Source organism: Podarcis raffonei, chromosome 3, assembly GCF_027172205.1.
Source record: "Podarcis raffonei isolate rPodRaf1 chromosome 3, rPodRaf1.pri, whole genome shotgun sequence".
In the NCBI taxonomy this organism is placed as follows: domain Eukaryota; kingdom Metazoa; phylum Chordata; class Lepidosauria; order Squamata; family Lacertidae; genus Podarcis; species Podarcis raffonei.
The window spans coordinates 92,277,976-92,294,685 of record NC_070604.1 but is presented as its reverse complement, the minus strand read 5'-3'; positions in this window follow the sequence as shown (position 1 = coordinate 92,294,685).

Sequence of the window (16,710 nt, the reverse complement as noted above, 5' to 3'; positions counted from 1 at the left end):
AGTAAACAAGTGGTACGGTGACAATAAAGTATTTCTATTAGAGATATCTGCCCCCACCCTGCCACATATGCCATGATTAGAGAAAGGCTGATTTTCCTAGCGAGTAGCTTTTTGCAGAATGAGATGCTGGAAAACGTCGGCCTCCCTCCGCTTTTGCTTCCTACTGCGTCTCACACTGGATTGCACCTGAAAAGGAACCTTGCCAAGCTTGAAGTTCAATTTATCAGCACAGTCAAGATTGATTTGTTACACCACCAATGCTGAGGAAATGAATGTCTCCATTCTATTCCCATCCAATCCCAGCAGATCTTTGTTTTCCTCAGGTCACCTGTGTAATGTAAGACGCTGACGTTCCTCAGATAAAGCAGGGAGCAGCAGCAGTGGAGGAGGAGGGGGACTTCTGCAAAATACAAATTAACTGCCTGCATCCAGCAAATATATTACCAAAAATTAATGCTGGTTGGAATGTGAAGCGGAGCCCCGATACAACCTGTGCCTGGCAATGAGGCAACTGCAGCTGCATGATATGGGCGGGGGTGGGGTGGGGAGCAGAATATGGCAACTACTTTAAAGGGCAGTATTTGAATTAAAGCCAACATGGACATCTACATTTTGGCATTTTGTTCACAAAGGCCTTTGACCCTCGTCTGATTTGTTATCGCCAGTCTGTATAAATATGCTCTTAGTTCAGCTGGCTGTTTTCAAAATCAGATTTATTAATATTATTGGTTTTGTCATTTGACTGTTGCTATGTTTTGAGATATCTAATACTGTCGTTAGCTACCTATTTATTTATTTATTTATTTATTTACTTACTTACTTAGGTGATATATATACTGCATTTTTGGCAAAAGACCATTAAGCTGTTTGCCAAAAGGGCACGTTCAGATGTGGAGAAAATTGCATTCATTTTCCTGATTTTAATTCCAGGGCTTTTGCCACATTTTCTACTTTTACTTTCACACTACAATACCTGTTGTGGACTTGTGGCTTTTCGACCGTTACACCATTGTGTGGCACTAAATTTTCTCACACCGGTGAGGATGTGGTGTGATACAGCAACACACATCATTGCACACCATGGCTACTTCCTCACCTTTTCCACACATCCTGGCCTCTCTGTTCCCACATCATTCCCTCATGAAAACAGCAGGAAAGAACTGCATGCTGGTATACGGCCCCAATTCCCATCACTTTACTCCTGCGATTTTCCAGGTTACGGAGGTTGCAAATGAATCCCCCCCCCCCCCGACATCAAATAATATGGAAATGAGTGCTAAATAAGAACTATATTCCAGTAGTTTTCCAGAAGTGGCTTTTACATGGTGTAAAAGCTAAAATATATTGTGGAAGTTAGAGAAATGGGGAAATGCAGTAAACTGCTGTGTGAATGCAGCTAAAGTATAATAAAGTATTACAAGTCATAATTAAAATATAGTGGTACCTCAGGTTAAAAACTTACGGTAATTTGTTCCAGAGGTCTGTTCTTAACCTGAAACTGTTCTTAACCTGAAGCACCACTTTAGCTAATGGGGCCTCCTGCTGCTGCCGTGCCGCCGCCGCACGATTTCTGTTCTCACCCTGAAGCAAAGTTCTTAACCCGAGGTACTATTTCTGGGTTAGCAGAGTCTGTAACCGGAAGCGTTTGTAACCTGAAATGTCTGTAACCTGAGGTACCACTGTAGTTTAGGAAGGTCCGCCGTTCGAAACAGAACAATTAATAACTGAACTTTATCACCCTGAACAAAGAGCAGAAGGTGCAAGTTGGCAGAGCATCAGTCTGAAGCCCTTGAGAGTCACTGCCAATCAATGTAGACAATACTAAGTCAGATAGACCAATGGCCTGACACAATATAAGGCAGCTTCCTTTGTTGCTATGGGCTTGTGCTGGACATTTAAAATATCTAACCAATGAAGCATGCCAAACCTCTTTTTTTTTGGGGGGGGGATACTCCAGAGGGTTGGAGAACTCCTTTTTCCTGTGAAGTTTCTAGATGACAACAGGCAGAGTCTCTTCTGAAGATCACTTCAGCTGATTTGTCCTGTTGTAGGGGATGGGGGTTGCTAAGTGTCTTGGCCCCAAGTGGTTTAGGATTTTATACGTCAGCAGTAGAACCTTGAACTTGGCTTGGTAGAAATAGGCAGCCAGTGCTGATCTTTAAGCATATAAAGCAAAAAAATATAAATAAATAAAAGGTAAAGGACCCCTGGATGGCTAAGTCCAGTCAAAGGTGACGATGGGGTGCGGTGCTCATCTTGCTTTCAGGCCGAGGGAGTCAGCATTTGTCCACAGACAGCTTTCTGGGTCATGTGGCTAGCATGACTAAACAGCTTCTGGCACAACAAAACACCATGACAGAAACCAGAGCACATGAAAATGACGTTTACCTTCCCACCACAGCGGTACCGATTTATCTACTTGCACTGGCATGCTTTCAAACTGCTAGGTTGGCAGGAGCTGGGACAGAGCAACAGGAGCTCACCCCATCATGAGGATTTGAACCGCCAGCATTCTGATCGGCAAGCCCAAGAGGCTCAGTGGTTTAGACCACAGCACCACCAGCGTTATATGACATATAGAGTGCCAAATATGCATGACTTGATGGCACCATCATAAGGAAATCAGCCCTGAGTGCTCACTGGAAGGACAGATCCTGAAGCTGAGACTCCAATATTTTGGCCACCTCATGAGAAGAGAAGACTCCCTGGAAAAGACCCTGATGTTGGGAAAGATGGAGGGCACAAGCAGAAGGGGACGACAGAGGATGAGATGGTTGGACAGCGTTCTCGAAGCTACGAACATGAGTTTGACCAAACTGCGGGAGGCAGTGGAAGACAGGAGTGCCTGGCGTGCTCTGGTCACGAAGAGTTGGACATGACTAAACAACAACAAGATGGCACCACTCAGTAGTCTACCTGCAGCATCCTAATTGCAGCTTCCAAACCAAGCACAATTGCAGCCAATGCATGGGTCACAACACCTTTGAGAATATACCTGCTTTTGGGGGGGGTATGTGTGGCAACATCAAATTTTAGCATTTTCATCACCCACATTCAAGTTTCATTTACAAACAAACTGGATGCCATAAGGAAAAACCAAAGGTCTGACATCTTACCTGAAGAAATTGATGTGCATTAGATTCAGGACCAACAGGACACTTCATCCCACAATACAAGTTGGACAAGAAGAGGCTGTTGAAGGCACCATCGTGAAAGTGAGGTTGTGGGGGAAGCTGGGACTTCTATGTTCATTTTGGATCCATGTATTTTAAAGTGACAGGATGGAGCCCCATTTAAGAAGCAACCCAATTCCAAGGAATTTGAGAGATGTTTGGAATCATTGGTAGAGTGGATTATTGGTAGAATGGATTATTGTTGTTCATCCAGTGTGGAAGGATCCTTCACTGGAAGTAGCAATACACCTTAGTTCCTATTAGAGGCTCACAGCCTATGGCCAAGTCCATGTACACGGGGGGACGGACAACATGAATTCTGTACCAGCACAACCCAAATTCTATTAGAAGGAAATTCTGTCAGTATAAAGCATCATGCAGAAGTATTCTTATTTGCAAAATTTACTTGCTTCCAAAACTGAGGGAAAATCTATCCATTCATCCATCCATTTGTAGGATCCTGAAATGCAGGAAGATAGAAACCTGTGTCAGGAAGTACAGTATTTGCCATGGGAAAAGTACAGAGATCTGTCCAAGGTACTGAAGCCTCTGACCATTAATGTTTGCTCTTTCAATTCTGATCTAGACTCTGAGGTGCCAAGAAACAACAGGGGTCCATCTTTTCTCAGTAGTCACAAGAAACAGACATGTTAAGGAAAAAATTATAAATTATAAAAGGCAAATTTCATAAGCAACAGTGACACATTATGAATGCTAGCATGAATGTGCAACCACCATTTTATCAGCTTTTGCTAATTAGGCATTTTCTGAGTGCACTGAGTAGGCAAGGGTGTGTTTCAGGAGACCTGACACCCTTTGAACAACTTTGAAATGCTGCTCTGAGTTCAATAAAGCTATTTCGTTTAATGGGAAGGGGTGAGGGGATTAAAAAAAAAGATGGGCAAATGATATAAGTGGTCAAGTAATTGTGCCCCAGTGGGTATTCATATGGCACTACAATTTTTCAGATTACATTTGCTGTAAAATACAGAAAAGCAAGTTACAAGGGCAACAAATATATTTAGAAGGTATGTCTCAGGGGTGCTTAACTCTTGCAAGCCTTAGGCAAATCAGAGAAGAGAAGCATTGCATACTGATAATGAAGGAAAGTGATGGTGGTTGGGGAAAATGTGGTTGCAATCTGCAGAGGCATTCTTGGAACCCTATGACAGCGCAGATTTCCCTCACCAAAGCTGAAAAGAAAACATCTGCATGGAGGCATCCTTGCAGCTGTAGAAACTTCTGCCGGCATCCATCCTCTGCCATTGATGTTGCAACAGTGCAAAGGACCAATGGGATTTAGCCTGTCCTGTTCCCCTGGGATGTGGTGGATGGGTGGAAATACATCAGCCCTGAAGCTGGCATACTTGTTTCCCCTCTTATTGGGATGGGGGGGGGAATGGTAAAATCCAAGCAAAGTCAACAGAGGACCAGTACTAAAGGGAAAACACCCCCTCCTTCTGTCCTGGCAGCATGAGCCCAGCAGTTTTGGATCTGGTAGTTTGTCTGTCTTCAATTCCTCCCTTCCCTTTGTTGGATTGCTCTTCTGATTTCCATCCTTGGTGACTATGCCACACAGTTTCATATTTGGGGGTTGTATTGAAAATGATGGCAGGTGCAATGGGTTGTGTTTGTCTAACACTGCTGCTATTACTTTCAACAATAGTTGAAAGATAGAGAGCAGAATCCTATACATGTCTACTTGTGGGGAAGTCCATTTGAGTTTACTAGGGCTTACTTCTAGGTAATTGGGTATAGGATTGCACACCTAATCAAGACTAAGGATCTGGAATGCACATTGAATATTCTGTCACTGGGTTATAATCAGAAAGCACATGGAAAGAGCAACAAATAACCTATACCCACAGAAGTATTGCTATTAAAAAATGATCTGCAGCAAAAAAGACTGTACTGTGAAGAAATTATAATTAATGACTTTCTTAGGCAATGGGAACCATTCATTACCTTCTTGAGCCAATGTGTGTGTTACCAACTGGTTTTTTTAAATGTTCTTTATTAAGTAATTTATTACACTTCTTTTTTTTTAAGTGTTGATATGAAAATCTAATCATTTCATTTTTCTCTCTCTTCCATAATTGTGATAGCCTATTAGGACTGCTAATAAATCTTAAAATTAAAAGATGAGATCATTGAGATGCTGGACGCTGCATCAGACACATAAAAGATGCAACCTTCACTAAAATCCTTCTGTGATGATTTTGCAGCTCAGCTGTTAAATTCAGCCATCAGCTTTATGAGAACCTGCTTTTAGAAACTGACCCTTAAATCTACCCTCCCAAAATATTGAAGTCGCCCACAGTAAAACAGAACAAGGCCTTCAAAACCAGAGTCCCCTTTGCCTCAGTGGGGCTGTGAGGTAAGGAAGAAGATGCTTCCAGCATCTCATTAATTCTAGGACTGATAAGCATCTTCCCAAAAAGAACTGTTGGAAAATGAGTTCTCTTTCCTTATATGCAGTTTTTTGCACTCGTTACCAAGAATTTGCTGTGGCTCTGAGTCTGAAATATGGCAAAATTTACATGCTTGGTTTATTTTTCTTCTCACGTTGCTTGAAAAATGTAACTGCTTCATCTCTTTGAACTAGATAGCAGGTCATTAGCAAGCCTCTGGAAATTCACTGCCTGTCAGAACAGACAATACTGGGGTAGATGGGCAAAATAATCACTTGGTATAAAGCAGTTCCTGTATTCAGTGGTCTGTGTTTGCCTGAGCTAAGGATTCTGAGCCCCTGTGTTTTGATTCAATACATGATATCCAATTGCGGAATATTTCAGGAATTGGGCCTCTGCCATTGGCCCTTAAACTCTGAGTTATGATTCACAGCTTGTAAGTTTAGACAGCCAATCACGTTGGGAGTGGGAAAGGGCCCAGGCCTGCAGAAATGTATATAAGTAGTTGCTTTGCCCCTGTTGTCCAGTTCTGTAAGTTCAATAAAAGTTCTTGCTGTTATCACTGTGTCTTGCCTTGTGGGAACCCACCTACACTTCAGTTCCTATGAAGGTATTCTGCAAAGGGCAATGAAGGACGGTCAGAATCATGGAAGAGAAGCTGAAGGATCTGGGTTTGTGTACCCTTGAGGGAAGGAGACAGAGGATGGACAAAGATTTGTTCCTAACAGGCTGGCCTCCATTGGATCTAACACTCTTTGGCCCACCTGTGTTATATAGCCAGTGAAGGTGGTAAAGGGGCTAGTTAAACAAAAACAAAAAACCGGTGCTAAGCAGGCACACAACCAGGAATGGTGCTTATATCCCATTAGACAAGATGGACCACTCTGTTCTACTTTGGGGAATTTAAAAAACATCCTTTGGATAAATTCATTGGAGATCATCTTTTGCAAGAGGGAAGCTACAATGGAAGTTGGAGAGCTGCAGTTAGCATCAGAAGCACAGAGCTTCTCCAAATGTCCATAATTAGCAATATGCAAATTGCGGAGACAATGGGCCAGTTCCCCCCCCCTTTTCTCCATCCATATACGCACAGCTTAATTAGAAAAAGGCATGCAGAGCACATTGAAGATGTGAGAGGCTGTCTCTGTGCCTTTACATATGGCTCAGTTCTAGGTCTTTAGACAAGTCTTAATCTGTTTTTGTAAACAAATAACACAGTCATTTACATGAATAGCCCACATTTCTAATGCAAATCATCCTCCCTAGTGCATCTCTGCAGAGAATAATATTCTGTGTAATTACCACACATATTTACCAAATACATTTGCCCAGAGTAGCTTGCAGTCCATAAAAATCTATGGCTAAGCTGGCCTATTAACAGAGCTTCAGGTCCTGTGACATCGCTGGACATGCCTTGGGGATTTATATGCTTTCCAGCAGGTGCTCTCCCTGTGGAACACACTCCCATCAAATGTCAAGGAGATAAAGAACTACACATCTGAAGGGAGTCCTGTACCAGGAAGTTGTTAATGTTTGATGCTATATTATGTTTTTATGTGTGTTGGAAGCCTCCCAGAGTGGCTGGGGCAACCCAGCCAGATGGGCAGGGTAATCATCATCATCATCACCACCACCACCATCATCATCTTTGCCTAACCTACCTCACATGGTTGTTGTGAAGATAAAATAGGGAGTGGGAAACCATGTACGTCACCTAGATCTCCTTAGAGGAAAGGTGTGGTATAAATCAAATAAATGAATACAGTGGAACCTCGGGTTACAGATGCTTCAGGTTACAGACGCTTCCGGTTACAGACTCCGCTAACCCAGAAATAGTACCTCGGGTTAAGAACTTTGCTTCAGGATGAGAACAGAAATTGTGCGGTGGCGGTGCGGCGGCAGCGGGAGGCCCCATTAGCTAAAGTGGTACCTCGGGTTAAGAACAGTTTCAGATTAAGAACAGACCTCCAGAATGAATCAAGTTCTTAACCCGAGGTACCACTGTAATCCTCCATGGCTGATATGACTTTAGGGAGTTGGGATGGACCTAGGCAATGAGAAGATGCTCTTGTGACATCATTGGAGATGATGCCAGGCACTGTCCTTCCATACCTTGTGGTTTGAGCTTCTCCTCTTCCAAATAGCAGCTCCTTTGCTCATAGGAAGGCTATTTAAAACCATTTGTAATTTGGAAATTGCTACAGGAGCTTGAAATCCTTCTAGGTCTTACCATTCCTAATTATGTTCTCATCCATATGCAACACCCACCTGCATGCTCGTTCACTGCAAAGAGATCAGAAGCCCAGCTCCGGGGAGCGGTTTCTTCTGCCGTGCTAGCTTGTAATGAAAGCATGCAGGTGAAACTCACCACCTCCCCCTCCTGAACGGGATAATCTTCTTTGGCTGGAATGAACTTCGCTGATTTCTCCCAACACAATTAAGACAAATCCACCTGCTTTCTTGCTCACTCCCTGCCTGGATTGTTCCTAGCCAGAGGATTATTGCTTATTCAGTGGAAATTATTACCATGTCCTAATGGGCACGGCTAGAATCCCGATTGCCTCTTTTTACCTGTTTAGCTGGCATCTGTTGATCCGTCTGGTCTAGAGAAATCACCTGCAGGGGCTAGACAATTTGTACTATTTGGTATACGTCAGTGGAACAAGCTTTGGGGCAATAAATGCCATTTTGTTGATGGGCTTTTAATGTACCCCACTCCATAAAGCATGATCAAATCAATCCAGTTCACAAGAGTGTATTTCCTTAATTAATAAGAAAAGTAATATTCAGAGCCTCCTCCTCCTCCTTCTTGCTGAATTTTAAGGGGAAACCATTTGAAAAACTGCAAAATGCCCACAAAATCTCATTAATGTTGCCATCTTTACAGTGGAGATTCTTCCAGAAAACGCTAAGTTTAATTTTCCATATTGGTTAATAAGATCATGACATTATGTTGAGCCTGAGATAGTGTATAACATTTTTGTTTCCAGCTAAGTAAAAATCTTTCTCTTAAAAATAATAATAATTCTCTTTTTAGATTAATATCTAATATTTTGTTTTAGCTTTACTAACCTTGTATGCAGCTAATGGGCTGCAATCAATTACCAGCTTTTCTACAACTGTCAAGGATTGGAACTGATTAGATATTGAGAGCTCTTTAAACCCCTGGGTCTCTCTTTTCTTTTTAAACTTTATAACAGAGCAGGCTATATATATAAAATAGTCAATATATCTCATTTCATCAGTGGACCAGGATGTCAGAATTACCATATCCAGAGACAGTGAACTTGTGAATACCTGATGTATCATCTTCAGGTCCTGTCAATGAGGTGTGCATAACTCGAGAGTAATTTACTACTGGGGTTGTGCTATCGTCAATCTGATCAAAATGCTGGGGGAGATCTTGAGATGAAGAATGACATTGAGGAATCATTCCCAGAATGAAATGATGTAGTTATGGGTGACTTCAGCTACCCTCACATAGACTGGCTACATATGTGCTCCAGTTGTGACACAAGAGAGCCAGTGTGGTGTAGTGGTTAAGAGCGGTAGTCTCGTAATCTGGTGAACCGGGTTCGCTTCTCCGCTCCTCCACATGCAGCTGCTGGGTGACCTTGGGCTAGTCACACTTCTCTGAAGTCTCTCAGCCCCACTCACCTCACAGAGTGTTTGTTGTGGGGGAGGAAGGGAAAGGAGAATGTTAGCTGCTTTGAGACTCCCTCGGGTAGTGATAAAGCGGGATATCAAATCCAAACTCCACAAGAGGTAAAAGAGATACAATAAAGTACTCATTTACTCACTGCATACTTATGGAAGTCATTCCTAAAGACAGAGGTGCCAACTTGAATAAAATATGGGGGGGCACACAGGTAATCCCTGCACTGCATAATCAGTCACACGACATGGTGCACACACTTCATGTTTTTTGGGGGGCAGCCGCCTCAAATATTTTATTGGGGACAGCAAAGGGACCTCAGCCCCTAGGAGTTGGCTCCTATGCCTGCATAAGGCAGTTGGCTACCAACCTGATGCCTTTAAGAGAGGATTAGACAGACCCATTGTCAGGGACCGTGCTGCGGAGGGCTGCAAATTGGAAGAATGGTGGGAGCCACGCCCTCCCCCTGATCCCGATCCTGAATCTTCTCAGGAGCAGGAGGACAGTATAGATTTGGAACAGTGGTTTGCAGAGGGGCATAGTTCAGAAGGCAGAAGCTGGGAAATACTGGATGGGGAACAGCTAGCAGAAGAAAACACTGGAAGAGAGAGAGAGTTAGCAGATTCACAGTCTCTAGACAGCATTCACCCCCCATCTCCAAAGTCACGGAGAGCTCTGAAAGAGTTAGAACAGAAAGCGCAGAGGCTACAAACTCAGATTACAAGACGTAGGAGTGACATAGGTTAATAGGGACGGAGGGGGGGAGTGTCCCTTAATTGGGAGCACCGCCATTTCTAGGAGATGTGTTCTTTGTTCTCTCGCTGTGGTTATTAAAGATTCTAACTGGTAACGCATTTCTTTCATTTGATCTTCTTATCTATTGCCACGGGGGGAGGAAGCCGATTCCCTGAAGCCTGACACCCATGGAGGATTTGGTTATTGAAGACTACTAGCCTTGAGGGCTATGCTCTGTCTCCATGAGCAGAGGCAGTAATGCATCTGAATACCAGTTTCTGGAAACTGCAGCAGAAGAGAGCACTCTAGTGCTTGGCTTCTGCTTGTGGGCCTCCCACAGGCATTTGGCAGGCTGTTGTGAGAACAACATGCTGATCTTGATGGGCCATTCGCCTGATCTAGTAGGCTCTTATGTTCTTATGTTAATCAGGCGTAGAGACAGTTGCCTCTCAACCCTGCCTTTATGGACCTTCCAGAAGAACTGGTCACTGTTAGAAAAACAGAATGTTGAATGAAATTAATCCTTGGTCTGATGCAGAAGGGTAAGGGCACCCAATGTGGTGCTAACTCCTAAGGGATGCGGGTGGTGCTGTGCTCTAAACCACTGAGCCTCTTGGGCTTGCTGTTTGGAAGGTTGGTGGTTCAAATCCCTGTGACAGAATGAATCCCCGTTGCTCTCTTCCTTCTCCTGACAACCTAGCAGGTCAAAAGCACGCCAGTGCAAGTAGATAAATAGGTACCAATGTGGCGGGAAGGTAAACGGCAGTTCCATGCGCTCTGGTTTCTGTCACGGTGTTCTGTTGTGCCAGAAGCGGTTTAGTCATGGTGGCCACATGACCCGGAAAGCTGTCTGAGTACCGCAACCCCAAAGTCGCATTTGACTGGACCTAGCAGCTCAGGGGTCCTTCATCATTTTTACCTTGCTAACTCTTAACCACCCCACCAGGGATGATGGCAGCTGGAGTCAAGCAACACCTAGAAGTCAACACATTGACAGTAAAGTTCCCACCCACCTCTTATGTTATAGAGACTTTTCTATTACCAGGATGACTTCGAGATGTGCCTTGAGATTAGCAAGGTGGCACAACAGCAAAAAGTCAGCACTTGACGTATGGCTGACAAAACTCGCCGACGGAACCATGGGGACCCTGCAATGAAAGGTTCCGTGTGTAGATGCCATGAACGATTAGATCAGAGAAAGGGAAAAACATCTTAAATCATCACGGGTGGGATGGCCTCAGCAGTGCAGGAGGCCTTCAGCCCCACTTAAGCTCTTAACGGAGAGCATCAAGAAAGTTTAAATGGTTTGCAGAGGTCTCTCCACAGTAGGGGTTTCGCTACACCAAATCTTTAATTAGTAATACCTGACCTAGAAGGAATGAAACAAACAAACTTGGGGAACTCTCCGAGAATTCAGTTCATTAACCCTTGAGTGCAGTTGGGTCCTTATCATTATTCGCCAGGGGAATGGCACAGCTCTCTGGTTAATGGAAGCTGTTAAATCAGCTCTTCGCCAACTCTCTCCCTCCCTCTCCACCTTTTAAAAACAGTTTCAGCTGTTAATTAACTAGAGACTGTCATCTAGGAAAGTTTGCAAGAGAAAAGGGGGCCAGTGGCTTAATTAAAATAAAATTCCTTGCTGAGGAAATCTGTTCAGAATTCCCTCCTGATCGCTGTGAAGGCGAAAAGCCCACAGGAATCCTCCCGCTTCTCCCTTTGATGATTTTTAACGCTCACGAAAGATGAGCAAAAGGAGCGCAGCAGCAGCTGGAGCAGAAAGAGGAAAGTGCTTTCAAACATGCCACATTTTGAATCTCTGATTCTGCCTGTCATCCTGAGCTTCAGATGTGTGGCAGACGGGAGCCCAGTTAGCCTTACAGTGGGGCGTGTGGAGGAATGCATGAAACCAATGTCAAAATATTCTGCTTCGCGAAGGCAAGACTTCGTGGTGTATTTTTAGAATCATAATCTTTCTCTGTTAGAAGCCTCATCTAAAGGAGTTTTGAAAAATTTCCTGGTTGTAATGAGCAATAGGGAAGGGGAGGAAATCTAACCTCGGAATATCTTCCATTATACGACAATATTGTGGAAGATACCTACAAAATACATCACATCACCAGTCTTCAAGCTCCCTGAGGCAAAGATACAGGAATTAATCAAAAATCTAGGAGGGGGGAAATCACTTGTCAGCTTTGAACTGTGTACTTTTTTGTGTGTGAGGCTGCAATCCTAACCTCGCTTACCTGAGAGTAAGGCCCATTGAATTCAAAAAGACTTGCTTCTGATTAGACATGATTTCAATCACATTGTGAGTTGCCTAGGGACTGTTTGTATGAAGTGCCAAATAAGTCTAAATAATAAGTTTGGTTCTGTACAGGACTGGTCAGCTCACCTCTCAAAGGATATCACAGAGTTGGAAAAGTTTCAGAAAAGAGCAACTGAAATGATCAAGGGGCTGGGACAACGGTCCTATGACCATTTTAGTTTGTAGAAAGGGTGACTAAGAGGGGGCATGATAAGGTAAAGGTAAAGGGTCCCCTGACCATTAGGTCCAGTCATGGCCAACTCTGGGGTTGCAGCGCTCATCTCGCTTTATTGGCCGAGGGAGCCGGCGTACAGCTTCCGGGTCATGTGGCCAGCATGACTAAGCCGCTTCTGGCGAGCCAGAGCAGTGCACGGAAATGCCGTTTACCTTCCCGCCAGAGCGGTACCTATTTATCTACTTGCACTTTGACGTGCTTTCAAACTGCTAGGTGGGCAGGAGCAGGGACCGAGCAACGGGAGCTCACCCCGTTGCGGGGATTCAAACCACCAACCTTCTGATTTGCAAGCCGGTTTATCCCACAGCACCACCTGCGTCCCCAAGAGGGGGCATGATAGAAGTGGATAAAATGTGTGAAGAAAGCAGAGAGAGAAAACTTTGTCTCCCTCTCTCACAATACTAGAATTTAGAGACATGTTAGCAGAGTCAGGGCAGATAAAATAAGGTAATTCTTTGCACAATGCACAGTCAGCTCATGGAATTTACTCTCACAAGGGGCAGTGATGGGCACAACTTGAATGGCTTTAAAAGAGGATTCGATCCTGAAAATATAAGTAGTGTTTGAGCGCCTGCACATATGGAGTCCAGCCTGCAAGGGCTTAGTTAGTGGGAGGCCAAGGCTTAGCAAACCTACCAAGACATTTCTGTGAAGAAATCTACATCTTGGAGTGCCCTTCTCTCCTCCAAGTTCTCATGCAGACTGCCCATCTTCTGTGATGCTTAGAAGATCCCATGGGCTACTGTAGACAAAAACTGATGAGAGTAAAATCCACTCCTTCACACATGCCATCCCCTATACTCCATCTGGGAGAGTTTAATGGCGTTTTCATTACTGAGGCATAGGGAAAAACTGGTCTCCAACTACAGGCAATTCCAGTGTTGTAGGGAAACTGCACCCCTTACTCATTGGTGCCACAAATCGCTGGGTCTTTACCCCCTCCTGTGAAGTCAGCAGAAGTCATTCATTTTTATGGGGGAATGTAATACAACCTCTCCTATTGAACTTGGAGCTGCCAAGCCAGCCTTAGGTAATTTTGAGAACAATAATTTGAAAAAACTTGAATGTTCTCCTTCCATATAAATCCATCTTGGACTGCTTTTGTAATTTATACAGGAGGGCAGTTAGGCAAATAACTGACACTCAAAACATTTTTGGTCAAGTTTTTTTTTTGGATCAAATCATTTTTGATAAAATTCTCAACAGATGAGCAAGTACTATTACTCGTGACAATATATTTCAATCTTTTCTGACTGAAGTATAACTCTATATAACTCTATATAAATGATCATGATTGTATTTGTATTGATAAGTTGTAAGACTGCTGCCGTTGCTTACACATTATTTGGGGATTATTTGTTTTACATGCTGGTCAAAAGTTCTTGAAAACCTTTAGCATTTATATTTATTATATTTGGTTTTCACTAGAGCTTGATTTTTTAAAAAGGACTTTAGCAAAAATGAGTCAGGGAAGGCAGGCTGAGGGTCTAAGAAGAAGTCCTGCCAATGCTATAAGGGGGAAAAGAAAAACCTAGAATGAATTATTTAACAGCTCTGAAACCTTGGTGATTTATAATAAGAATCTGACATTTGGCAAGGGATTCTCTCGGGATCCATGCACTCCTTGGTGCTATTCCTATGAAAATATATAAATTTTGTCAACTAATTTTTTTCAAGGGAGCTATCCATTTTTGTCTCTGTGTGAAAAATGCCAGTGTTGGTAGAGGGAAAAGGCAAGTTCATTTGAAATCAGGGAACCCTCCGATTTCACTAAGCTTCTTTAAACACACACTCACTTTATCTTCATAATTATATTCAATATACACCAGCACTTAGGAAAGGATAGGATAGGATGGATGAGCCGTTCTATTTGCTAAGCTAGCTTCGAACTGAAGGATCCAGTTTTGAATTCAAGCCAGAATGAATGGAGTCGGAATCATTTCTCAAGAGAGAGTTCTACCAAGATGGGGCAACCACCAAAAATGCCCTGTCTCTAATGTCCATCAATATGACTTTATTTATTTTCAAAAACTGTGCTGGGCTATTATGAATCCTGGAGCACTTTGATTCTCTCTGGTTCTTCTCTGATGTTTGCAGTAGTTTGGCACAAAGTGAAAACACCTCTCCCACTGCCAGCCCCTCACTATCTGCTATTTTGTGTGTGTGTGTGTGTGTGTGTGTGTGTATTTTCTACAATAGTTCCATATCACTCCACACCAGCACCCATAACGCTTCCACCCCTGTGGCGAAAAGGACTGGATTAGTTTGCTGCCATCAAGGGCAATTTGATGCATATTCTGTCCCCTCCCTCCCTTCCTTGAGTGTTCCAGAACTCAGCTATTTTTGCCAGGTCTCGGGACAGTCCAGGAACCCACAGAATAAAATCTTTTCCCCAACTTTAGTCATGTCGCTCAGCTGATCTTTATGGGCAGATATTTCCTTTTGTCAAATTATTTTTTACAAGCTTTGCTGAGCATTACTGTGGGAGATTACTTCCAGGAAGAGAATATTGGACAGTCAGAGGTGATACGTTGCTTTGTAACGTATTTTCAAATCTGTAATGGAATGTTGTACTCCTTCTATACCAGCTACATTGACACAATCCTGTTTCACATCAGAAATAGGTAGTATAGGGTGGGGGTGTGCAAATCTGTCTGGTTCAGTTTAATCTCTGTTTCTCATTTTTCCAACCTAAATTCAGCTCTTCGCATTTCGTATATCTAGCCCTCATGAAAGTTCACCAGCATTTTAGTGTTGAATTTCTCCTACACATTTTCATGTGCAATTTTGCCTAATGTACATGTTTTTTGTGAATCCATTTTCTTCAATACAACGAACTTTTGGGTGTTATTTTCACCAATGGAATCCGTTCTGGAAGTCCGTATGACTTCCGAAAACGTTTGACAACCAAGGCATGGCTTCCAATTGGCTGCAGGAGCTTCCTGCAGTCAATTGGAAGCCACAGAAGCCAGGTCAGACATTTGGCTCCCAAATAGCATTTGCAAACTGGAACACTCACTTCTGGGTTTGCGGCATTTGGGAGCCAAAACGTTCGAGTTGCAAGGTGTTTGGGATCTAAGGGACGACTGTATATGGATTTTAATGCACGGTTTCCTCCACTCCATGCAATTTTGCACATGTTACTTGGCTGAAGAACTAGATTTGCAAAAACTGGAATCGTGGTGTGAATTTTGAAGGATGGTTGTGCTTTGGTGCGCAGGGAGGGTTGCTTTAAAGGCAAACCAAACTGAATTTCTCCACCACCCCTAGTTTAGAGACAGCAACCTCCATTATTGCTCTTTATAGCAAATCACTGCCTCTTTTGGTTTGGCATAAGTTCTGCCCGTGATGCAGGGGCTACCCGGTGTGAATGGAGCCCATTGATTCTAAAATTCCTTGTACAGTCTACACATTCCGAAAAATACTAGTAAAACTCTGCTGGGATTGTACCACTTTAGAATGTAGATGGGGGTGCTTTCCTATGTTAAGCAAATACCTGCCCAGACAGCCACATGTAGAAAAGCTAGGCTAAAACATTTGTCCTTCAATGTCTGAAACTACCGGTACTTCAAATAAAGTGTTTTGTTTTTATTTGGGGGAGCATTTAAGCATTCAACATCCCCACCTCCCTGTTTGAAGTGGTATGTTCCCCAAAAAATGTATTTTTAACATTTTTTATCCTGACTGCTTAGGTCAATGTGATGGAGTTATAGATAAGTAAACCAGAAGCAAAGGGAAGCTACAAAAGGAAATGATAACAGCAGCAGCAGCAACAACAATAGCAACCGCCCATGTTTCTTAAGCATCTCACACTGCATATTATATGCAAATGCACTTGAAGGCAGCCAATCACACCCAGTAAATGTGTAAATGGTCCTTCTCAATGAAGCAAGGAAGGAAAACTTAAGCCTTTCCTCACCTGCCACTTCTCAGTTCCAAACCATCCAGGTCAGCTCCTCTTCTTAACAATCTTTTTAATAATTGTCATCAGCATTTTTTTATATATATAAAAAATCTAATATGCGCATTTCTGTATGCAAATTTGCCTCATATGCATATGTTTGGAAAGCCATATATCTTAATAGAATGCAATTGTGTATGTAAAACCCCTGCGTCCAGTCACGCTTCCCTTGCGTCGCTCTGCTCGGAAGCTGACCTGGCAGGAGAGCAGAGTAGCAGCGGTCCTGTGTCCGTGT